The sequence below is a fragment of the Felis catus genome, chromosome D1, assembly GCF_018350175.1.
Source record: "Felis catus isolate Fca126 chromosome D1, F.catus_Fca126_mat1.0, whole genome shotgun sequence".
Taxonomy (NCBI): Eukaryota; Metazoa; Chordata; class Mammalia; order Carnivora; family Felidae; genus Felis; species Felis catus.
Genome location: NC_058377.1, coordinates 82,344,884 through 82,369,900, shown reverse-complemented (window position 1 = coordinate 82,369,900; position 25,017 = coordinate 82,344,884).

Here is a 25,017-nt window from a genome sequence, read left to right as displayed (position 1 = left end):
CCCAAGGCATCATCACACTAGCACAGGAACCAAATTTCCAAATTCATGACAAACCCAGAAATACCGTCCAATCTTTTCTCCCCAGCTTTGTCCCAATTTACTAGGGTCACTTCATTTACTGCCCAGTAGCCCCCAAATTCCACCCGGCCTCCTCCCCTTTGCTCTGGGGAGTTCGCTCTTATCCAGGCCTTTTCGCCCAGACACACACTCAGGCATACCACATACACACACGTACGCGTGTGCACATGCACGTGTATGCATGTGCGTGCACACACACACACACTGTGCATATCACCAATCCCCATGGAAACCAAACTAGGGGGAAAAATTGAAAGGCAGCACAGAAACTACAGAAGAGCTTGCTGACCTTGGTGCCTGGTTCTCCCCAGATCTACAGCCCTGAGACCCCTCTTAGATTTCTATAGAACTGTGAGTGAACATTCTATTGCCATTTAATTTACAGATAAAGGGTGATTTTCTTAAGCTGAGAATAAATAACCAAATAATTGAGCATCACAATGAATAACCAGGTGAGATGCTCATGTTAAAGCAATCATGCAGCCACTGTAACAGACAGAAGCCACTTACGACTTTTGATCCCAAAGCCACCTTTGCCCAATAAAATATTATAGGTGTGGGAGGCAAGAAAGAGAGAGAATGAGGAAAGATACGAAGATTAAATATTTTCCTTGCTCCCTAAATAGCTTAAATAGGGACTGAATAAATAAAGCACAGCCATACAATGGAAACTTCTATAGCCTGTAAAGAATCAGGGCAAGTTCTAACTACAGGGGAAAATGTCTAAGTTATATTGTTATGTAAAAAGAATTGCAGAGCTACATTATTGTATTAATCCATTTAGGTAAAAATAATTATATGTAGAAAAACTATGTCTTTGCTAAATTACAATACATGTGTAGAAAAAAATTTTGGAAGAATATAAACCAGAGAATTACAGTGACTTTATCTGCAGAATAAGATAATGAAGAATTTCTTATTTTCTAAGCCATTCATTTCTGTATAGTTTTTTTTTTTTAATAATGGGAAATCTATAGCACTTACAATCAGAAAAAGTGATAAAGCCAAGCAAAATTCTTTCTCTGCTCTATAGAGACTGATAACCTTGAGACTTGGGGGTCCCCTGTAATGATATCTACAATAGTATGCCCTGGGGTCTTCATTTCCCTGTATAAGCAGCTGTATCTGGAAACCCAGACGTGCCACCCTCTAGCCAAATCTCTTTTCTTCTATTTTTGAAAAACCAAAAAACCCACAGTGACTTATGTTCATCATTTCTGATCCAGCAGTGGCCAAGTGGGTGGGTGGCAGAGTTCCAGGTCCTGATGGATGACAAGACTTCAGTGGCCAAAATGTTAAAGACCTTTCCTTCTTCTTCTCCTTTTGTGGGTTCTTTTCCCCTTTTGTGTTGGCAAAACACATTTACAGAGTTGTTGTAATGACAGGTCATCCATCATTAGTCTGTAACGTTGCCAAGGACCAGTCCTCCTGTCCAGTGTAGAATCTGGTCCCTTCTCAAAAAAGAATGGCATCTGAAACATATGCACTATTTTGACTCAGAAGAAACATGAGTTGGGCTACGTAGTCTGGGGTTTCCCTTAAGCCAATTTCTTGGCACGGCTTCTGATTAGAGAAGGGGAGACCCTCCCTCCCTGGACAGCCAAGAAGAGATCATAGGTTTAAAATGTGACTAAATGTAGCAAAACTGAGTGTTAAATTCTTTTCTTGGGAGCACTTGGCGTGTGCAGAACCACATGAACCTCCCCCCTACTCCAAGGGCCACTTTAAATCTGAGCAGCCATGTCTGCTCCACATGACCTTCGCACAGCCCCCCAATTCTAGTTCCATCCAGGATGAGCATCTGAGCCATAAGGGCCAATCAGATTTTCCTGGGAATTGGTGATTAGAAATCAGATTCAGCAGTTTTGTTTTTGAGGCTAGAGCTCGTAAGCACAACACCCAGAAGCTTTGGCATATTGTGATCATATATACCAGCAAAGGAAGTCAGTCTTCAGCAAAAAACAAGAGCAGAGAAGATGCTCAGAGAGAAGCAGCAACGAGATACCGTGGGGCATCAGACATAGATATAGACACTGCCTGGCTAGATCCTTGCACTTAGGTTCACTAAGTCCCTTCTGTGTCCCTAAAATAAACCCTGCGGTTTGTTTATGCCAGTGTGAGTGGGTTTCTATTACTGATATCAACAGAATCTTTGCTAAGGCAACATGTGACAAAACCTTGATATTCAAATGAATTCTGTGCATCAAAATAGATACCTTCAGAGGCTAAACACTTATTCAATATTACTGTTGATCAAACCAGTTTGAAAGGATCCTGAGAAGGATCTTCACAATGAGCCCACCCCATCACTCATTATTGTTATCACATGATTTAATCACTATGCATATTGGGTATTTACCCTGTCAGACCCTGAAGTGAGAGGTTTATTGGCACTATTCTGTTAATTACCCCAACAACTGAGGAGATAGGTTCTACTGTTATTCCCATTTTACAGATGACAAAACTGAGACTCCGTGATGTAGAACAACTGCCAAAGGCCACACAGTGAGTAGGTAATGACAACAGCATTCAGAAACTAGGTCTCTGTAGGGGCGCCTGGGTGGCTCAGTCAGTTAAGCGTCCGACTTTGGCTCAGGTCATGATCTCACAGCTCGTGAGTTCAAGCCCACATGGGGTTCTGTGCTGACAGCTCAGAGCCTGGAGCTTGCTTCAGATTCTGTGTCTCCCTCTCTCTCTCTGCCCCTCCCCCATTCACGTGTGTGTGCTCTCTCTCTCTCTCAAAAATAAACATTAAAAAAAGAAAAAGAAACTAGGTCTCTATGGATGAAAGCATGAATTCTGAAGCACTATGCTGATCTACCTCACATCTTCCTTTGGACTGAAACCTGTCATCATAAGCCTGATTGATTTAATAGACAAGGATTGACCTGATGTCTGGTTGATGTTGAAAATCACATCCATCCTGCAAGGTCTGAGATTTGCTACCATTCATACAAAAGAATGTGCCAACGGTGCAACCACTGTAGAAAATATTTGAATGGGGTGCCTGGGTAGCTCAATATGTTGAATGTCCAACTCTTGATTTCAGTTCAGGTCATGATCCCAGAGTTGTGGGACAGAGCCCCATGTCGGGCTCTGCGATGAGTGTGGAGCCTGCTTGGGATCCTCTCTCTCTCTCTCTCTCTCTCTCTGCCTCTGCCCCCTACCACATTTGTGCTCTCTCTAAAAAAAAAAAAAAAAAAAAAAGAAAAAAAATTACATAAAATTATCATATGATCCAACAATTATATTTCTGGGTATGTACTCAAGAGAATTGAAACAGGTATTTGAACACCAATGTTCATAGCAGCATTATTCACAATAGCCAAAAGGTGGAAAGAGCCCAAATGTCAACAGATGAATGGAAAAGCAAAATGTGATATGGATATACAATGGAGTACTGGCCTCAAAAAGAAATGCAATTCTGACACATGCTACAACATGGATGTACCTTGAAGACATTATACGAAGTGAAACAAATCAGATACAAGAGAGCAGGTGTTACATGATTCCAATTGAATGATGTTAATTCATACAGACAGAAAATAGAATGTTGGTTACCATAAAATAGAAGTGGGTAGGAGGGAATGGGAAACTGCTGTTTAGTGAGTACAGAGTGTCAATTTAGGAAGATAAAAAGTTCCTGAGATGGGTAGTGGCAATGGCTGAACAATAATGTAAATGGACTTAATGCTCCAAGACCATACACCTAAAAATGGTTAAGATAGTAAATTTTATGTTGTATAGGGGCACCTGGGTTGCTCAGTCGGTGAAGCATTTGGCTCAGGTCATAGTCTCGTGGTTCAAGAGTTCAAGCCCTGCATTGGGCTCTGTGCTGACAGCTCAGAGCCTGGAGCCTGCTTTGAGTTTTGTGTCTCCCTCTCTCTCTGCCCCTCCCCCACTGCTCAAAAATGAATAAATATTTTTTAAAAATTGTTTTTAATTTATGTTGTGTATGTTTTATCACAATAAAAAAAGAAAAAAAAATGTGTCACAAACTCTGGCCAATATTGGAGTTCTAGAACTGTGGGGCCAGAGTAGCAGCTTTGAACAAAATACATTCAATTGCTCACATATTTTCTGAGTGTCTGCTGTGTGTCAGGCCTGCTAGGGTGTTATTCAGAGGATTTAGGGATTGATGAGACCTAGTCTAAGCCTCAAGAAGTTCACACTGTACAGAGGTCTCAGAAAATGCACAAATACAAGGCAAGGTGTTATAAAACCATAAATAAGGAACAAATATACCATGGAGGATTGAGAATTCAGGGGAGAATTCATTGTATATTTGACATTTAAAATGGACCATGGAATACTGGCAGCTGTCTTAGACCGAATATTTGTGTCTCCCAAAAAATTCATGTGCTGAAATCGATTCCCAAAGTGATGGCATTTAGAGGTGGGGAGTTTCTGAGGTGATTAAGGCATAAGGGTGGGGCTCTCAGGAATGGGATTAGTGCCTTTATCAAAGAGGCCTCAGAGAACTGCCTCCTCCCTTTCTCTAGGCCGGGACACAGCAAGAATGCAGCTGTCTGTGAACCAGGACCTGGGCTCTCCTCAGACACCGAATCTCCTAGCACCTTAATCTTGGACTTCCCACCCTTCAGATCTGGGAGCAATCAGTTTCTGTCGTTAATAAGCCTCCCGGTCCCTGGTATTTTCTCACAGCAGCCAGAGCAGAGAGAGACAGTGACATGGCAACAAACAGAGAATACAGGTGAAGGCAGGCAGCCAATCTGAGGAACAGCAAGTAGAGGGGGGAATAAAAATAGGAGCAGAAAAGGTAACACTGAACATTTATTTGAGATTTGCTATCAGCCAGGAACTATAACCTATATTTTCCACATATCCCATTTCATCTTTGCAGCAGTCTGGGGTAATATTAGGTAACACTGTAAAAGACACTTCTGGCCCCCTGTCCAACAGCATTTTCCCCCTCCTTCCTTGCCACAAAACCTTGGTTTCGTTTTGGAGTGTTCTTTCTAGACAGACTTGTGTTGCCGGAAGAGCCTCTACCTAGCTCCAGGGCATAGGTCTTCATTAGTCTGAGCTAGTGAGGCTAATTCCATTCCTGCAGGCAGCTGGGTGGAGCTAAGGGCAAGACGCCACGTGACCAACAGGGACTAGAGGGACGGACCTCTGCCAGAGGACTCGTGGAAAGACTTTATCCTCTGATAGAAAAAGAAAGAAAGAAAGAAAGAAAGAAAGAAAGAAAGAAAGAAAGAAAGAAAGAAACCCCGCAAGGGAAAAGACTCCTCTTTCCGCCTTTGGATGCATCAATTTCGGAATGCGAAGCCTGGGGCAGCGGTAGCCTTCTTGGGACTGTAATCCTAGCACTCTAGGATAAAACTAACCCTTTGGAGACAAGAGTAGAGAAAGACCGGAGAGAAGTGGAGAAGCTGCTGACTTTAAGCGCTTGAGTTAAACCAATCCTGCAGCCACTTCCCTCCCTATCTCTTATTTACCTTAATACTCTCTCTCTCTCTCTCTCTCTCTCTCTCTCTTTTAACATTTAAGCCACTTTAAGTTGGGTCTTCTATTTATTGTAAATGGAATGCTACCGATGAGTCTCTGAGTAGGTAAGAGGTAAAGTAAGTTATAAGATAAAGACCAAGGTGTATGATTTAGGAGAACACTGGGGGTGGGAGTGGGGATTGAGCCAATAGTTTGGAGCCTCAAATGCCCTGGAAACCAAAGTGGAGGGCATCAGGGGCACTTCTGCCTTGGATGTGTGAGTGGCTCGGGACTGCAAAGCATCAGTGCCCTTGTTTTACAGTCACACCTCATTGTCTTCACCCTGGGGGAGGGAAAGTGATGGTGTTTCCGTGGTGACTCAGCCCTTCCCCTCAAAAACTCAAGGAAGCGTCAAGTGTGTCCTTGGAAGCAACCTTCCCTCTGTCACGCCTGTGTTTATATAGGGCAGTGCTTGGAAAGTCTCGCTCTTCCTTTACGCTTGACTTGCGCCGATGTCTCCCACCTCCTCGACTCACTCTGGCGGTGTGGGGGGCCCAATGTCACCCCAACTCCCTCCCTCTGCCTCCCACACGCTTCCAGGCCTTCATGCAGCCTCCGAGGTGGAGTGACCTCCCTCCTGGTATTTTTACCATCCGTTGAGAGGCGATGAAAATTGTTTGATAGAAAAATACAATTCGCCACGCTGGGAGAGCTTCGTGGAAGGTTTCAACCAGAAGCTGCCAGAGGCCATAGGATAGAGCAGTAGACAGGGAGTCAGAAAAACCTCGATTTACATTCCAGCTTGGATACCATGAGCTACATGACCTTGGGCAAGTCACTTAACCTCCCCAAAACCTGATTTTATTGTCTAAAGAATGGAAGTAATGTTACCTGCCCTGCTTACCTCGCTGGGGCTAATGGTAGGGTCCAAAAAAGACAAACACAAACACAGCCACTGTACCAACCAAAGGACTAGCCCTTGAGGGGCTAGGCCTCAAACAGAAATTTTCATTTGGGACAGAGGAAAAAAGTTCAGAAACAAGAATTTAGTGTATCCAAGCTGTTATGTGGATCCCTTGAGGAATCTGGGAAAACAGAAAGGCATACATTCACTGGGGGAGAAGGGGAAAGATCCAGTTAGCTGAATTGCTTCTATGAGGCCTTGGGGCTTTGCACACATTGTCTCATTCAATGCTCCTGACAGCTCCTGAGATGGGCATTTTCATCTTTGTTTTACAAATGAAAAAGAGCCACACCAAGATATATATGGTAACAGTTAAAGGTAGATTCTGGCCTCCTCATGACTCAAGTTATAAGGATTTTTTTTCTTCCCCCCAGAAGGCTTAAGTTTTCCTAAATCATTTTGGCTCTTTTTTTTTTTTTTTAAAGTTTATCTATTTTTTGAGAGAGTGAGACACGGAGTGCAAGCAGGGGAGGGACAGAAAGAGGGAGGGAGACACAGAATCTGAAGCAGGCTCCAGGCTCCGCGCTGTAAGCACAGAGTCCCATGTGGGGCTCGAACCCTCGAATGGTGAGATCATGACCTGAGCCAAAGTCGGACGCTCAACCGATTGAGCCACCTGGGCACCCCACCCCCCTTTTGGCTCTTTAAGAAGAATGAGAGACAGCAAAACCTTGAGTGGTAATCTTGCAGCATTATGGGAATTTTCATGCCTTGCGGTTATAGCTTATCCTGAGCATAGGGACCTAGAGAGTCAATAGAAATAGCACTGTAAGTGACTGAAATGTAGTGGCTGTTCCGTAATTGCATTGAATAATGAATATAAGAAATCTATATTATAGCCTAGCCAACCTTCTAACTATATACCTTTGGACAAACTATTGAATCAGGTCTCATTTTTTTTTTAATTTTTTTTAATGTTTTATTTATTTTTGAGACAGAGAGAGACAGAGCATGAGCAGGGGAGGGGCAGAAAGAGGGAGACACAGAATCCGAAACAGGCTCCAGGCTCTGAGCTGTCAGCACAGAGCCCGAAGCGGGGCTCGAACTCACGAACCATGAGATAATAACCTGAGCCAAAGTCGGACGCTCAACCGACTGAGCCACCCAGGAACCCCTCAGGTCTCATTTTCTATTAGTCTCTCTTATGTCTATCCAAGGGGCCTGGATTATAATCCTAGGATGAGAACCATCGGCTTTGATCAAAGTAAGGGGAAGGGGCAGCGCTGGATGGTGGAGCAAGTACCATTGTGGGGACCAAGAGATCTTGAACCCTCAGCCTTCTCATTTGTAAAATGGAAGATCATTCTAGATCCATGGCTTCCAACTTTTGTTTTCTTTTTAAAACAGCTGAAAGCTTTTGCTACCTGCAATCTGACATAGAGCCCCAAACTATTAGGTGAAGTGTGCTGTACAGATTGAAACAGCACAGACATGCAGAGCCGTTCCTGCATCATCCTTCCCTCCCTCCTGCCAAGGCCACTTTGCAATATATGGGATATCTCCATATCAGTGCAGTCTCCCAAACTTGAGTTCTGTGCTACGGAAAGATAGACCTCTTGGGTGTTTTAAATGAACTCTTCTAAGTATTTTCCATGCCATGACTCTTTACTCTCACAACAATCTCATACCACAGGTATTATTCTTAACTCTTTTTTACATGTGAAAAATTTGAGGCATAAAGAACCTAATTAAATTGCCCAAGAATTAACACTCTTAACAGAGAATGCCTCCTTCCATGATGGGAAGACATTTCAGGTCCACAGTGATATCTAGTCTCCTGCCCAAAGAAAACTAAAGTCAATCTTAGACAGAACTCTGGTTTTAAAGGAAATACCAGCATTTTTCAGATAAGCTTTTCCACAATAGTCCCTCTTGAGAGCTGAGCAGAGTTGGTTGCATGGGTTTCGTAACTGGGTAGTGGAGGGAGAAGTCTAGAAAATTTCATGATGTCACAGACTTCAACAACACCAAATGTGTCAGAACTACAACATGTGGGCTGACGCAATAGATCTATGTGTGTAAACAAATCCACTCTTTAGGCATTTTGGAGGGAAATGACTTTTCTGGCTCTAATGAGTGTGGACATGTCAGAAGCTTGTCTGCCTTAATGTGTGAGCTTGCACAAATAAGTGTCTGTGCCTCCAAGAAGTTCTGAGAACAGAAACAAAGCCATTGTCGCACAAATGAACAGCCCAAGTTTCTGGTAATGCTATGGAATATACAGAGACTTACTTAAAAAAAAAAAAAAAAAAGGCACATTCAAAGCATAAGGATCCTGATCTCGGGAGTTAGCCCAGTATCTTTCCATTACACTTTGCAGATATCATTTTTGTAGCTGAAAAAAATGGCTACTTATTCATTCTGGTATCATTCTTTGACTGCCTACTATGTGCCAAGCATTTGCTACCCTTCAGCAAACATTCACTGAGATTCTTGGTAATACTTTCCTAAACAAGAAGTGTTCATTGAATGCTTATTGTATGAGAGACACAGTGAGTGTCTTTCCTTTTTTATCCAATCAAAGAACATGTGTTGAGTTCCTATTGGGTATGTACTACCTAAATACTCATTCTACACACATTTATTAAATGTCTACTAAGTGCTAGATGTTGAGACTGGGGATGCACAGATTCAGATAGTGTCCCTTTTCTCTGACAAGTCCCAACACAGTATCCTTGCTTTCTATAAGTTCCCTTGTCCCAAGGCCATTTCACTCTTAGATTCTAGGCCAATAGTAGCCTACACACAAAATATTAACAACAGTATCCTGGATCCTTGAAAATCTTTCATGCATAAATGCACATCTGTAAAAATATCAACTTTAAGTAGGAATTAATACAGCACTGGTCTTATCTACATTAGAAATTAAAAAGCATAGCCATCCTATCAATCCTTTCTTCCATATTACTTAAAAATATATATAACTAAAAATTGGAGAATAGATTGATGTTGCTATGAAAAGCCAAAACAGGGGAAGGAATAAGAAGGAAATGGAAAGGCCAGTTGACGTAATTTCTCCATCAATATTCATGGTTAAATTGACCAGATTGCTGTAGCATAATTTTAGGAATTTGCCGTTTGGGGTTTCGTCTGTATGTGTTCAGGGTGTGCAGTTCCAAGAACAACTGTGACTTGACTTCAGAAGTATATATATTTATATATTTCCATCATCATCTTCTCTATCACCATCAAATGTCAGTTCTCTTCCACGAAGGCAGTGGGGCCCACGTGATTTGCTGAGCCCACAATTATTCACACTTGCTGGTGCCCAAGCCAAGTTTTTGCCAGCCCACATCCAAAGTACCATGTGGCCCGTTTCTGAGGTGGAAGAAGGTGGGGATCATCAAGGTCAGCTTGGGCCAGCATCTCTGAGTTGAAGCCACCAAGCAGAAAGGGCACCTATTTCCCTTTCTGAGGGTCCCCCTGATGTCAAGACCTACCATCATCATTTCCAATTATGGAAATTTGGCATTTGTTTCAGAAAATGCCAAATGTGTTTTCCTTGCATATCTGGGGCCACATGAGTGATCTGTCCTTAGTTAGATCTCTTTTAGAAAAGGAAAGTCACAAAGAAGCAAGCAGATCTTTCTGCTTCTTGCTTGCTGGGTGATCTTGGATGATTTAACTGTCTGAATATCAGTAAACTTAACAACTTAAGCATTAATACCCACTGAAAAGAATTACTATGAAGATTAAAGATAGCATCTGATACATAGTAGGTAATAATACTGTTATGACTACTGTTATTAATGTTATGTACTGAGTACTTACAATGTGATATTGGGTAATAATCGTGTTTTTTTCCTTAAGTTGTCTGAACTACATCACTTCTTCAAAATTTACTTTTCTTATCCATGCAACAGGTCTAATAATATTTTACATGTTTGTTTTCAGGCAGCGGTTCTCAAACCAGAATGTGCATCCGAATCCCCTGGTGAACTTCTTAAACATTGGTTGCTGGACTCCACTGCCAGTGTTTTTGACTCAGTGGGTCCAGGTTGGAAACTGACAATTTTCAATTCTAACAATCTCCCCATTAATACTGATGATAATGGTCTGAGGTCACTACTTGGAGAACCCTTGCTCTAAGGATTATGTTTATTGAGCATCTATTCAACAAATATTTACTGAGTACCTAATGCATGCTAGGAATGGTGCTAGGTATAGAAGGGAAAGCAGGGAAGGAAACAAAGTCTCTGTCTTCATGAAGCTAACATTCTAGCAGAGGAAATAGACAAACCTAGAGACAAAATGTAACATACCACACATTGAAGAAAAGTAAAGAAGATTAAAGGAATAATGAGTGATTAGGTTTACTTGGAAACATTTTTTTCAGATATAGCAGACAGGGAAGACATCTCTGAAGAGGTGATATTTGATCAAAAATAATAGGAAGGGAAGAAGATATCTGATCTAGGAGAACAACGTTCTAATAAGAGAGAAGAGCGAGTACAAAGATCCAAGATCCCAAAGAAGAAATAGATTTGAAGACTTTGAGAGACAGCCAAATGGCTAGCATGACCAGAGCACCGTGAGCAGAGAAGGAGAATGGGAATATGAAATCAAAGACATAGACAGTGGGGGGGCAACATCGTGTAGAGCCTTCTAGACTGTCTCAAGCAGGTTGCATCTTATTTGAAGTGTGATGGAAGGTGCCTGGAGGATTTTCAGTCGGTGAGTGACACGATTTGACTTATATTTTTCAAAGAGCACTCTGGCTGCTGGGCAGGACATGAGTGGAAGCAGGTGCAGTTAGGAAGTTGCTGAGATCCTCCAGGAAAGGCGGGGGAGGGGAGGGGGCAGGGGCCTTGGCCTAAGGTGGCGGCAGAGGAGGCCTAAGGTGCTGAGCAATATTCAGGGTCACATTCTACTTTGTAAATCAAGCTGATGGGATGTGCTATTGAGCTGAGGTTAAGGTGAGAGCAGGAGGGGAATCAAGAATGACTCCTGAGATTCTTGGCCTCGTTTGGTAAAATAAGACCATCTGCGAGAAAGTACCTGGCACAAAGTAAGTGTTCACAATTCACCTATGTAATTGCAGTTGGGATATTTTCAGTTTGGAAATCTTAACCCTACCAAAAGTGACCTCGCAGCCTGTGCACTGCACAACTAGTATAGACTGTGGTATGAATGGAGTTGTGTGAAGTAGTTGCTCTGGGAAAGCTCTGACATTCAGCATTCCACTTCTTTGTCAGTGCTGTTCCTTAGGTCATTGCATCTTTTCGAAAACAAATATAATCCCAATAAACTGAGTTGAATGTCCAGTGTGAAAACCACTGTGCCAGGGGCTGAGCATGTGTCACCCATTTGGGAATATTCTAGAACTCAGGGGTCCCCTTTGTAGTGTGAGCCAGTACCGAGAAAAAGAGTCATCGTGTTATTAGTGATCAGGATTAATGTTGGAGCCTTCTTTCCTGGCATTTCCCTAAGATTCTTTGCTCCAGGACTTTTGGCCATTTGCACCCCTTGATTATGCGGGTGGCTTAGAGTACTGACGGTGTGTAACCTAGTCAAGGACACGCAGCCTGGATGCCCACCCCCTCACCGAGCAGGGCTGGCAAGCATGCTGCAACACCAGCAGAGACAGAAACGCATGCATTCTGTGGGAGCTATCACGTCTGGACTCTAGATCTCTCCAAATATCATCAAGAAAGAAATATGACTCATTGAAATTCAGTTGTATTTTTTAAGAAGTTTGTTCTCATTGTTTATAGCTTAGGAGATTCAGCTTGTGTTGTTCATGCACTAGGACTGTGAAGAAGGCAAAGTGTGTCACCATCAGCTGCTGTAGCCTACCTTCTATAACTGCTTTTGGCATTTACTCCTGGACACTCACGATCCTCACGGATGTCTACATCCATTTCCCATTCCTCTCCTCCCTGGACATACCCAGCTGCCCCTGCTTCAGTTGTGAATTTGTCAAAATCTATCAACAGTTATTCATTCAGAAAGTATTCATAGATCATGCTACAGGTGGCTTACAAAGCACCCACTTTGGGCATTGTTCTTGCTTCTAATAGCCAGTATTTCTTGAGTACTTATTATCTGTCAGACACTATGCCAAGTGCTTTCACTAGATTATCTTACATAGAAACTCTATGATTTTGGTACCATGGTTTTGTCATCCCCATATACAAATGAGAAACCTGTGAAGAGGTGAATAATCAACCAGGAAGCTTACAGCAGTTTGGGACGCAAACCCAAACCTTCTTGATTCCCAACCATCACAATATTGCTTTTCAAGGCAGAAGAGGACTAATATTTATGGAGCACCTATACTGTGACATGCCCTTTGCAATGCCATCTCATTTAATCCACACAGAAATTCTTCAGGGTAGATATTTTCAGCTAAAAGGAAGCAAGGGCCTCGGAAAGGTTAAGAGTCTTTTGCAAGACCCACAGTGACTTTAGAAGTCACTGAGCCAGGACACAAAATCAGATTCCCTGGATGCCAATGTCCATGTGCTTTCTGCAGCACCAAATGGTCCAGCTTAATAGCTTCATTGAAGAGTTATGGTATCTGAGGGGTTCTTTGAAAGCTGTAGGATTTCCACAGATGGAGATGAGGAAGAGCGTCTGGATATTAAGAACAGAAGGAGCAAACACAGCTTAGAAGAGCTAGGAGTACACATAGGAGCCATCAGTGGTCTAGTTTCCCTAGAGTGCTAAGCCAAGGAAAGAATAGTCTTACTTTCTTATCTCTATATATCTTGTCTCCCCACCCCTTTGTTTGAAGTCCTGCAATGACTTTCTGTTGAACAATGGCTTACATGACCTCTCTCCTGCCTGCTTCATGGAGTTGACCACTCTATTCCAACCTCACACTGGTCTCTTTTCTAATCCTCAAATTTATCAGCTGTTTTGCACTTTAGAGACTCCTGAAACTGCACTGTGCCCTACCGGTTACTTCCTTGTACCTCATGTTTCCATGACAAGGATTAGTTCAAACGTTACCTCCTTAAAGAAGACTTCTCAGTCCCCAGAGTTATTCTCATTATGACATTCTGCTAAAATGGACCTTCAATAAACAAGCCCATGCATCCTTGAATGTTTGCAATTCAAGAGAAAAAATAAAGTATGGTGTTTGTTACAGAACTTTTTCTAAAATTGGCTTGTCTGTAGATATATTAGTCTTACCCAAGTCCCAAAATCAGTACTCAGCTGAATCTTCAGACACTCTCAAAGCAGCTTCTTGGCATATGAAGTTTAAAACTGAATGCGATTTTGATGAAAACCAAAAACCATGTAACAAACCCCATTAGAAGAAGGTGATTGTGAGAGTTTAGGCTCTTCAAAAATTTGTCTTGATAGATTAGAAAGACAAAAGAGCTATTTTCTCTTTAACCTAACTTAAATTTTAATTGTTCTGCTGACCTGAAATCATAGTCAATAATCCCAGTGGTTTGGAATACACACCAGTGTTTCCAGGACATATCTCACAGATCATATATTTTTAAATAATTCTCATCATTAGTTTCTAATATGGTAAAAAATGATAAATATAACCTATATGAACAAAAGCTCTTTGAAAGTCATCAGTAGTTTTTAAATGTAAGAGGAACCAAAATATTTGTGAGCCACTGAGTTAAGCAAACCAATAAATTCCATTTTTTGCTGAGTTCGTTTTTTGTTGGATATCTGTCACTTTCAAATGAAAGAGTCTTGAGGGGCGTCTGAGTGGTTCAGTCCATTAAGCATCCGACTCTTGGTTTCAGCTCAGGTCATGGATCTCACGGCTCGTGAGTTCGTGCCCCACGTCTGTCTGTGCAGAGCCTGCTTGGGATTCTCTCTCTCTCTCCCTCTCTCTCTCTGTCCTGCCCCCACTTGAGCACGTGTGCTCTCTCTCTCAAAATAAATGAACTTTAAAAAGAAGAGTCTTGGTATTGTGTTTCATGTCATAGGGAGATAATATTGCTCTGAGAAGTTGAATATTGCAGTGATTAGCCTATGGTAAGCATTTTGTGTTTTAGACCAAAAAAAAAAAAAAACAAACAAACAAAAACCCTCTCCGCCTTCCTCCCATAATCCAAAAATGAGGAGTAAGTTTATAGTAAATGAAAGAAGCCAGGGAATGTTAGAGCGTGTTACAATGTAAACTACATATAGGAAAGAGACCTTTCTGTCTCCTAGCAAATAGATCCATGAAGCATCTATATATACAGCAGCAGTACATGCTAAACCAGACAGACCCAGTTGTATATAGTGACATAACTTGATAAAGATTTTTTGAAATGTTTGTTTTATTTATACCTTTAAAAGTTTTCAAAATGGGGACACCTGGGTGGCTCAGTCGGTTAAGCGTCTGACTCGATTTCGGCTCAGGTCATGATCTCAGAATGATGAGATTGAGCCCAGCACAGGGCTCTGTGCTGAGCGTGGAGCCTGCTGAAACCAAAGGTCTTGACAAAAGGGTAGGCCAGGAAATAGAGGAATAAAATCCTAAGCAGTGGGCTGACTGGTTAAGTATTAAGCCAAATTTGGACTTTATACTAAAAGCAATGACAAGTCACTGAGCTGTTCTTAAAAACGTGATATGAGTTATGATCATGCAACTCAAGGGTACAATGAAAGCTCATGGCTACCTTTCTAAACTATGCCAGCAAACCCGAGAAAGTCTTGCAGGGGAAGTGACACTGAAGTTGAGAATCAAAGGAAGAGAAGGGCTAACCAGGGAAGAAAAGGATAGTGAGTGTTCTAGGCAAAGAAGATGTAAGAGATCCACACATTTAAGAAACTGAACAAAATCCAGAAATGGCTGAAGCATGACTGGAGGTGTGGGAGGGTGATGTATCTAGAGAAGTAGGCCGTGTGTAGAGCGTGAAAGGCTTTGGAAGCAGCTTTCAGAGGTTAGACATAAGCACAAGAGCTTTGGAAATTCATTGAAGGGGACTGCCATGATCAGATTTATGTTTAAAAAAGATTATTCTGCCTGCCCCTTGGGGAAAGGGGTGATACGTGCTGGTTGTGGTCCTTAGGGCAACAAATATATATTCCTTTGGAATATCTTATCTCTGCATAAACTTACATAACTGGAAAATAAATCTTCCTTTGTCCACTAATATTTTTTTTTCTTGGTTGAAAAAGCGGAACATGGGATTAAAATAACAGGGGTCCCTCAAAACTTGCAAAGAAGAAAACAAGATTGCATATACTGAGATTTAATGGTAAGATCTGTGCATGCTAGATCAGAACAGAGATTAGCAAAATTATCCAAAAATCAAAGGACTTTCGTTACAGCAAGCGTTTGTCTAAATGCAAAATTCTATCTAAAAAAGATTTGATCATCCTTGTAACCTCAGACAAGTCAAATAATAAAGGCAAATCTTGGTGTTGTAGTTCCAACCAGCATCCAAGAGAGAAAGAGTCTTGCTCCTGGGAAATTTACACCACTGCAAAACCATATTGTGAAGACAAATGTGTGTCAGATCACTGGTCTCAACCCTGACAGACCAAGAGAATCACATGTAGCGTTTTTAAGAAAAAAATGCAAATGCCTGGCCATATCTTAGGTCTGAGATGGATCCCAAGCTTCTGAAAATTTTGTAAACTCCACTGGTTCCAGAGATATAGCCAGAATAGAGAATCACCATTGTGTCAGGTAGCTTGACATCAGAAACAATTTAATCTCCTTTATACTGATTCCATGCTCACCATACAATCTTCTAATTATAATTTGGTTTCATTTATAGGTTTTTGTACAGAGTAAGAAAATACTGATTCTTGCCACACAAGTATTTGAATTCAAATGATTATGACATTCTTTTATGAACTGATAAACTGACACTGGCAATTTATACAACAATCTTAATATACCTAGTTAATACAAGATTGTCTTTGAGAGAACGATACTTCTCTCTGGGTAATGACAAATCGGGTTTCAGAGGCAACAAGTCTTGAAGACCCTCTAACTTCACCAAGATAATGTTATCATTTGAGGCTTAAGAATCAGCTTGCAGGTGTTAATGAGTTTTTATTAGTTGTATGTAAATGGTTTATTCCCCCCACCCCCAAGTATCAAATAACAATATTTTAAACTCAAGCACACGTTAGTGGTTTAGAAGTGAGAATCCAGGTACTAGGACATTGAAGAGGTTCTGTAATGAGTCCCCTGGTTATAGTTAAACTAAAAGCCCCACTTACCTTAAAAATATTGTTTTCATCATCAAGGGAAAATGTTCCCTGCAGTGTATTAAGCTGCTCTGGGTGAGAGGGGGAAATATTAGAATTTAAATGTGGAAATGAATATAAAAGATGCATCATAAACTTCACAGACTCAGCAGCAGGTACTAAAAGAAGTCTTTATTTTATTAAAATATTAAATGACTATTGCGTTGAGTAAGTGGGACTGACGCAGGTATTGTTCTGGCTTTACAGCAGAGTTGCTACCCTTTTTCAAATGTAAATGGAGGGTATCTTTTGTCATCAACAAAAGTTACAAAGAACAATGAAGAATGGAAGAAATGCCATAAAAGCAAATGGAAGAAAGCACAGAGGTGGATAATTCAGAGGCAACATCCTTGACAACATGCCAAAAATCCTTATCTACTGAGAGAGCAGCAGTGGGGAAAGAGAAAGGGTTTATCCCAGGAAGGAGGACTCCTTGTTTTCCTATGCAGATGGCACAGGGCCAGGGTAGCCATCCAGAGGAAAATGGAAGAATAGGGTTTACTAGATGGAGGCCAGGCGAAAGCAAAGATTGAGTGAAAGGGAAGAAGACAATTGCTTGCTGTCTTCCCCAGCCTCCTAAGGAAGGACAACCCTGGAGGCAGGCTGGGCACCTGAGGGTCCCTGGGGCTTTTGTAGGAGACACCCCTGTTAGATAAAAGAAAAGCTGACGCTCCTGCTCTGGCTCAGATAGCAATGAGGACCGGGGCCTCTTAACATTCCAGGGATCCATGCACCTTACCACACAGTCCAAGTCTAAGCACAAGGGATATTCACCCTACAGCACCAAGTGTTATGCCCCTGCACTTTAACCTGGTGTTAGAATTACAGAAATGAGGTAAAGGAGAGGGCACAGCATTCTTTGCTCAAATTGCATCTCTCTGGCGATAGGGGCAGTGAATGAAGGGGTAGGCAAATGGATGTGGGAATTAGAAAGCCCTGGTTTTGTGTGCCAGTTCTATTACTTACTGGTCACATGATCTTGTACATGTTACTTAACCTCTCTGGGCTTCCTTTGCCTCACCTAGTAAGTCAGGGGCAACCTGACTTAGCACCTCTTCCGTGGGTTGCTATGAAAGTTAAAAAAGATGCCTGATTAAACAGTATAAGGGAAGAGAAAATTTTGTCTTCCCCATGCCCCTTCCACCTTCACTCCTCATTTCATTTCTTCACATGAACTCTGCGACCCTTCAGCCCTGGAAGCTATGCAGGAGCCAACTTTTGCCTAAAAGAACAGCATCAGCATAGAACCAGGGAAGAAAAGGGTAAAAGTATTTGGTTCTTGAATTTCAAGAACTATGACACAAATGTAAGCCAGAAAAGATTTATAAGAATGAATGTTTGGGGCACCTGGGTGGCTCAGTCAGTTAAGCATCTGACCTCGGCTCAGGTCACGATCTCATGGTTGGTGGGTACAAGCTTCTCCCACCCCGTTGGGCTCTGTGCTGACAGCTCAGAGCCTGGAGCCTGTTTGGATTCTGTGTCTCCCTTTCTCTCTCTCTCTGTCCCCCTGCCCCCACCCCCACCGCTGCTCACACTCTGTGTCTCTCTTTCAAAAATAAACTTAAAAAAAATTTTTTTTAATTAAAAAAAAAAAAAAAAAGAATGAATGATCAAGTGTTGTTTTCTCTCCAGACCAAGTAAAGATTCAGGTCTGAGAAAAAAGAGGGACTATTGAACAGACAGGGTTACAACAGAATAGGAACTTGCCTAGACAAAGTACCATCAACGGTCAGCCCAAAAGAGCTGCCAGCCTTCATATGGTTCACTCTCCATTCCTATAATCCATGTGAATCACCTGACCCGAGTAGCTATTTGATTTTCTTCTCATCTGATAAGGATCACCCAACAGTGGCAGCCAGCAGTCATCCAATGATCACCCAATGACTGTCTGAAAGTAATCCCCATTTAACTCCTTCAAACTGTTTATTCTTATCTAACTTGCTTTGTGACTTCCCTTCAGTGACCAGGATACTCATTAGCACAGACAACTTAAAAGGGCGATAGTGGCTCAAAAAGAAAATCCTTCCATTTCTAGAAAAGAAGTTACTTGGTAGAACCAGGTCAGTGTGACTTACCTGAACTTCCCATGTGACAATATCTGTTGTTATTTAATCTGCACCTATAAAATCCCCAAACAGATTTTGACCATGCTTCATACTTAATCTAATCTCAGAAAACAAAGTAAATCTCAGTATTCTGTGATTTCAGGGAACTTCTGTTGGCTAAAAAAAAAAGGGGGGGGGGTTCCTATCTCCTGATTCTTGAATCAGAGAGTTGGGTGAAAAAAGTCCCATTTCCACAGCAGCAAAGTACCAATGACTGTTCTAATCTATGCCCAAAATGAGCCTTAAAGGAACCCTACAGATTATCTCAGCTTCTCTACTAGGCAAGCCCCCTGTAATGGCCTCTTCACACCTTGAAGTGGCTGGAGAACTATCTACAGAGTAAGAAAGGAGAATCTATTGTCCCTAAATAAATACACTTTTATTTATTTATTTTTAATTTACTTATTTTGAGGGAGGGAGGGGCAAAGAGAGAGAGAGAGAGAGAGAGAGAGACAGAGAGACAGAGAGAGAGAGAGAGAGAAACCCAAGCAGGCTCCTCACTGTCAATGCAGAGCCCCAAGTGGGGCTCAAACTCACAAACTGTGAGATCATGACCTTAACCACAGACAGACACTCAACCAATGGAGCCACCCAGGAGCCCCAGTAAATTCACTTTTAAAACTTAGCCAGGAGAGGAGCAAGAATTGGCCCAAGAATTTTCTGTGGGGACATGAAGGATAATTTTCAAAATTCAGAATTCAGGCGGCATGTGATATTCTTCAGGTTTGCTATACATAAGACATTGGATATGTGAACAAACTACAAAGAGCAGATAGATACTCAGGGAAACAAAGCAAAGAGTGAGGTGTGAATTTTCCATGCAAAATGTACCCTAAGAATAATGCTGGGCAAAGAAAGCAATTATGAGTCATGCCTGTGTGATAAGCAACTATCATGGCAGGTTTGGCTTCACTTCTATTTTTCTTCCCCTAATGGGACATTATAAAGCGAGTCCACAGGGCCAATTTCAGAACAAACTGCCTTTCTAGCCTTTCTAGCCTTTCTAGCCTTTCTAACCAAACTCCAGTATTGATGACACTAATGGAGTACAAGGAATGTTAAAACCCTTGTAGCACATTATACATTAAAATCTCTATTCTTCCCTTTCTTTAACCACCATCTTATCATACCACTGTATCTTCCCCCACTTTTTCTTCACTCTCCATTTTCAACTGATCATAAAAGAAATTTGGGCTACATTTTAGAGAAAATGAGAATGCCAATAACCAGTATAGAGCATGAGTTATGAAAGCAGGAACCACGTCTACCTTGTTCACTGCTAAACCCACTGTGGTGATCCTAGTGTCTGATTCATAGTAGATCCCTATTCATTTATCCATTTATTCTGTCAGTCAGTCAGCCAGGCAATCATTTGACAAGTATTTATTGAGCACTAACTATATGCAAGACACTATTCCAGAAACTGTTGTATACAACAGGGAACAAAATAGATGAAGTCAATGCCCTCATTGAGCTGACATTTTGATGGAGCAATTCAAACAATAAATGCAGATATAAAATGTTGATCGTTGATAAATACTTTAGAGGAAAATAAAGTAGAATAACGTTACAGGAAATGTCAGGTGACTGTAGGCAGTAAAGATAAGGTGTATACTGTTCGATGGGGTCAAAGACCTCTGTGACAAAATGACATTTAACCAAAGAATTGAAAGAGTCAGGGAGTGAGCCATGTAGTTGTCTAAAGCAAGAGTGTCCAGGCAAAGAAACAGCAAGTCCAAAGGTACTGAAGAGAGACTATGCTTGACATGTTTAAGGAACTGTAAAGGAGACCAGTGAAGTCTGAACAAAGTGAGTGAGGGAGAGACTAGGAGATATAGTCAGAAAGATACTGGGAACCCTGAGGAGGAGGAAGATAATGTAGAGTCTTGCAGATCCTTTAAAGAGCAAGTCATATAATTGCTTTAAGAATATGGACTTTTGTGCCAAATGAGGTTGGAAGCTCCTGGAGAGTTTTAAGCAGAAAGGCAACTTGACTTCACTTCTATGCGAAAATGATCTTTCTGAGTCCTGTGCTGAGGGATACTGGAGACACACCATTGACATGGGCCAGGGTCGGAGAAGGCAGGCCAACTAAGAGACTGATAAAATAACGTAGGTGGAGGTAATGATAGTATAGACCAGGGGAATATGGGACAGTGATAGAAAGTTGTTGGATTCGGGTTACATTTCACAGATAAAGTGCTGACAGGATTCACTGATGGATTAGAAATGTCACATGAGAGAAAGAAAGGAGTTAGAGATGACACCAAGATTTTTCTCCCAAACGACTAGAAAAATCAAACTGTCATTGACAATGTGGGAAAAGCATATTTTGGAGGCGGGGGCAGGAGTCTATAGTTCAGATTGGGACGTGTTAGATTTGAGTTGCTTATTAGATATCTAACTGTCTATCATGTCTATTCATGTGGGATATACATGTCCAGTGGAAGTATAAATTTTAGAGTCATACTACATAAAAATATTTAAAGACATGGGACTTAATAAATCAATTGAAAACTAGAGAAAAAACACCAAGAATTAGAACCAAGAACTGAACCCCATAATTTAGAAGTCTGGAAGTTGAGAAACAATCAGCAAAATGAGACCAAAAAGTGGCCAGTGAGATAAGAAAACCAATAGAGAGGACTCCAATAATTCATTTTTATTGAAAATGAGTGAATGGGATCAAGAGTTCTGAGGGAAACACCAAGTCTTGGTCATATTTGCATTCCTACTTACATGCGGTCTAAAAAGAGGTATGAAGACAAGTAATATTAACATTTCAAAGTGGAATTTCCCAGGAAACCCAGAATATCAGTTGTGGGCCTCAATTTCTCATCTGAGGCTATAATGTACTTCACTTAAGAATGCAGAGACTGAGGCCTGACTGAGGTTCTCATCACAGCTTTATTACTTATTAGCTACATGACTTTGACCAAGTTACTTAGCCTTTCTCTGCCTCAGTTTCATCATCTGTAAAATGAGGATCATAACAGTGTCCATCTCACAGGACTGTTGATAAGATTAAATGTCAAGACACATAAAATCTCTGAACAGACCATGGCACCCAGCACCTTAGTAGCTGTTATTATCTGATACATTATAGGTGATCATAGACTGATCCAAAATTTTTTAAACCCAAGAATTCCTTCAAAAGAGAAACAAACTAGAAAATAAAGTTATGGTGGGGTTGGGGGGGGGGCATTCCAATGAGCTGCAAAACTTTCTGCTTAGTGATACACATGTCTATTTTTTTTTTTTTTTTTTTTACAAATGCCATACCTAGGGCCCCCTTTGCTAATGCAATATTTCTCTTTGCATTTTGTACATACATTCATCTTTTTTTTTGAATTTTTTAAATGTTTTTATTTTTATTTTTGAGACAGAGAGAGACAGAGTGTGAGCAAGGGAGGGGTAGAGAGAGAGGGAGACACAGATTCTGAAGCAGGCTTCAGGCTCTGAGCTGTCAGCACAGAGTCTGACACAGGGTTCAAACTCACGGACCATGGGATCATGACCTGTGCTGAAGTCGGACACTTAACTGACTGAGCCACCCAGGTGTCCCTCATCTTTTTTTTTTTTTTTTAAATCTCTTATGGGTGCTGAGGAAAGTCCTTGTGTTTTTGAGCTGCTAGAAATGGATAGCATAGTCTGGGTGGTGACTTCTAAACACAAATTCATTTTTCATGGTTCTAGAAGCTGAGAAGTTCAAGATCAAGCCTCTGATATCGGTGGTGTCTGGTGTCTCGCTATATCCTTACATGGAGGAGCTCACATGAGGAGCTCTCCTAGTCTCCTTTTATAAGGGCACTAATCCCATTCTTGAGAGCTCCACCCTCATGACTTAATAATCTCCCAAATGTCACACCTCCAAGTACCAGCACATGGGGGATTAGGTTTCAATATATTAATTTGAGGAGGACACAGCATTTGTTCTTTAGTAACTTGTTAAATTGAAATGCCTTACTTCAAAAAATACCCTATGTTTTGCTAGCATATTAAAGATTAGACTTCCCTAAGGAAACTAATCTAACAGGAATTAGGCTTTTTTTTTTTTCAATCAGAGAAGAAAAGGAAAAATGAATATGTTTTTTCTATATCAAGTGGAGGGGAAAAGAAATTCATATAGTAATTTCAGTTTCCATATTGTTTTCGTTCACTCCAATTGAGTGCTTTAGTTTTGTTTCTTTACTCTGAATTGTTTTTCCCTACAAAAAAAAAAAAAAAAAAGCACTCCTTTTTCCTTGTTTTGATTCATCTCATACTCCAGTGAAGGCAATTGAAATTAAACCCTATTTTTCTTCTTAGGTGTGTGGTATACAAAGAAAATTCAATACACAGTTGATCTCATCAAAAAGATCAATCAGAGGATAATGATTTGCTTCCAAAGTGATTCTTTGCTTTTCAAAAGAAAGTCCCAATAGGATTTCCTAAAATAGTTTTCATTTGCAGGGTATTGCTACTACAATCTATTGTTGAGAACTTGATTCAGCATATAGTAAATACTTAAGGAATATCTATTTTTGTTGATGATATGATCTACCTGCTACCATACATATTTGTGTATATATCTGTCCCTCCCCTAGAGTCAGGATGGCAAATGGACTTTATTGCTTGTTCCAACTCAGATTGATTGGAAAGAGCTGCCGAGAGCATTGAGTTTAAAAGGATTTTGAGACTGAATCCAGGTTCAGACAGAAAGAGCACCATGATCGATTAGAAATGTCTGATGTGGGAACCAAAAGGGGTAGTGGCTGCATATGTGCTTACCAACCTGCACTAGCAGTAAACATCTTCTGGGAAAGACAGTATGTATCTTTGAATCCCTCAGAGAACATAGCACAGTTTATAGCATGCGTAGATGCGATGTGTATTTGTTGAATTCAATTAAATGGAAGGATAGTGACTTTCAAGACTATTTGCAATAAACCAAGTAACTTCCTTATATGTGTCTGGTACTTCTGTCACCCAACCAACATATTTACTAAGCGTTTGTCAGTTGCAAGAAGTTCCTCTATAAATGAATTGTCAAATCTCTCGTTGAAGAGATCAAAGTGGTCATACACACACACACTCCCCTCAATCATAAACCCATGATAACAGAGATTTGGGGTTTGCTTTGCCTGTGGAAGCTGCATGTGTCTAGGACTCTGCCTACAGTTACCTGTCCTAAGTTCATGATCATCCATGAGCACTGTTGCCTACTTCTCTTTGCGAAAGTCATGAAAGTAGGCAAATAAAACATAGGCCAACACAGATCTGGCTTAGAAGTTGTATAAATACCACGACACATGTCTGCCTTCAGTCTCCTAAATAAAAGGGTAAAATGTTGGCAGTCCCTTAACTACACCGGATCATAATCACTGAAAAAGTCTATAACCTGAAGGCTTTCTGACATCAATAAAATGGCCACAAGATTAGGAGAACTTTGACAAACCATAATAATGCTGATAAATTTAACGTTATGAAGACACTTTGGCCTTTTAGCTGGAAGCTTCCTGTCTTGGGTGACATGGCTAAGCACTGCATAAAACTCTGGGGCAAGGTCAATAATCATGTGGGAAGTCTTACAAGTAGCACATGGCATGTTTTATGTAGCAACTTAAGTGTTTTCTCAGTTCCACCCAAATATACAGTTACAAAGCTGGGTTGCATGGAGGGGCTTTGGTAGGTCTGTAAATACTCTAAAATTCCAAGCAAAGTTTGGAAAGTGGGTACATTTTTCTAAGAAGAGATTCCAGGACAAGTCCAAAAATAGTTAGGAGCATCTATAGAAACTTTACTTTGTAATTCATGACCACCCCCCCTTTTCCTCTCTTCCATGGCCCATCTTCATTCATCTTAATTCCAGGTACAATTTGTGAAATTGTTAGATTTTTCCAAGATATATTCTATCCATGTCAAGGAAGAGAAGGGTAACAGGGTCATATCCAGTATAGCAATCTTTTCATCACCCATGCTAAACCAAAAAAAGTGCTCAGTAAACATTTAGTGATGGAAGGAATGAACCGTCTATTTATAACAGCAGAGTCATTGAGCTGTTAAGTAAGATTATTATAGGCCTAGAGTTAGGGTTTGATTTGGTGTCGATGTGTTCACAACTTGACTTTTTTAAGAGCTTCAGATGAAGGAAGGAACTCATTTTAATTCTGAATTTAAATATTACAATAGATAGCAATTAGCACAGACATCAAAGGAGTGGAGAAAATTTCATCATTAAGAGGATAAGGATGTTATTATAACCAAAGAAAG